Raw genomic sequence first — 1157 nt, 5'->3', positions numbered from 1 at the left:
CGGCTTCGCACACACGTACCTGAACCAGTGTGCGGCGGCCAACGCATCGCAGCAGAAGGTAGCCACACAGACCAAAGCTTTGCTCTTACCACATACAGCCTCGATCGAGAATCAACTTCCCGAAGGCGATGCCACGTCGCCACGCCACGCGTGATGCAACTTATTCGCCGGCTGATAGGACTCTTCCTACCTGATGGTTTGCTTGGAGAGGGACAGGCTCGGCCGATCTCTTCCATTGTTCCATCGATCTAGTCCAGCTCTCTCTACCATTGGCATGTCTGGTACTATGCGGAAAATGGCCTTCTGACCGGTTCGCACGCGGCACCCGCGCCAGGCTACCCAGCCAGCATCGAAGGTTCAACAGGGACCAGTCACAACGTCCAGGTCCTGGTTCGAAATAGACTTCTAGTCACATCGCATCAGTCAGAGCCGGACTGCTTATATATACCGAGCCGATGGCTTGGGCTGGGGAGATCCAAAAATGGAGCGCGCCCTCGCCGTCGCCTTGCTCGTCATGCTCACGCTCTGGAGCGTGCCGGCGGCGGCCGGCGACGGAAGCATTTCCATGGACCGGCTTCCCCGTGGCTCACCCGGAGATGCTACAACGGCTGGTAAATACAGTTATTACACAACTTATAAATAGAACCCTTGATAGTGTTTTTTCGTTCTTAGAAACCTTCAAGTTGTGTTACCCGCCCGATCATGAACCGCACGACAGAGGCACGTTCATCGATGAAGTTTCAGTGCTTAGCGAAAATTGGACTCAAACACTAGCCAGAGCTTTGTGAAAGAAATGCCGTTCTTCGAACAGCCTTAAATTTTTTTTTTGAGCGAAACAACCTTAACTGAGAGTTGTCGTTGATTGCAATTTTAACTGAGAGTTGTCCGCGTATAGATTTTGATTCCTTTTTCGGTAATTAAAAACCTTTTTCGGTATAGATTTTTGTCTCAGAGGTATTTTGGGCCTGGCCCATGGGAATTTAGCATAAGCCCATTTATGGGCATCAACATTTTAAAGGGCCAATCTTGGGCCTAAACCAAGCGCATCCTAGATCCCTGGCCGCTATCTTCAGCCTTTCTGCCGACCGGCGCAACGGCGGCGAGGTCGCTGTTCGTCGGAATGCGCGCAGTTCTAGACCTCCCGTCACCCCCCCCCC

The sequence above is a fragment of the Triticum aestivum genome, chromosome 7A, assembly GCF_018294505.1.
Source record: "Triticum aestivum cultivar Chinese Spring chromosome 7A, IWGSC CS RefSeq v2.1, whole genome shotgun sequence".
Classification (NCBI taxonomy): domain Eukaryota; kingdom Viridiplantae; phylum Streptophyta; class Magnoliopsida; order Poales; family Poaceae; genus Triticum; species Triticum aestivum.
This window is presented reverse-complemented; position numbering follows the sequence as displayed.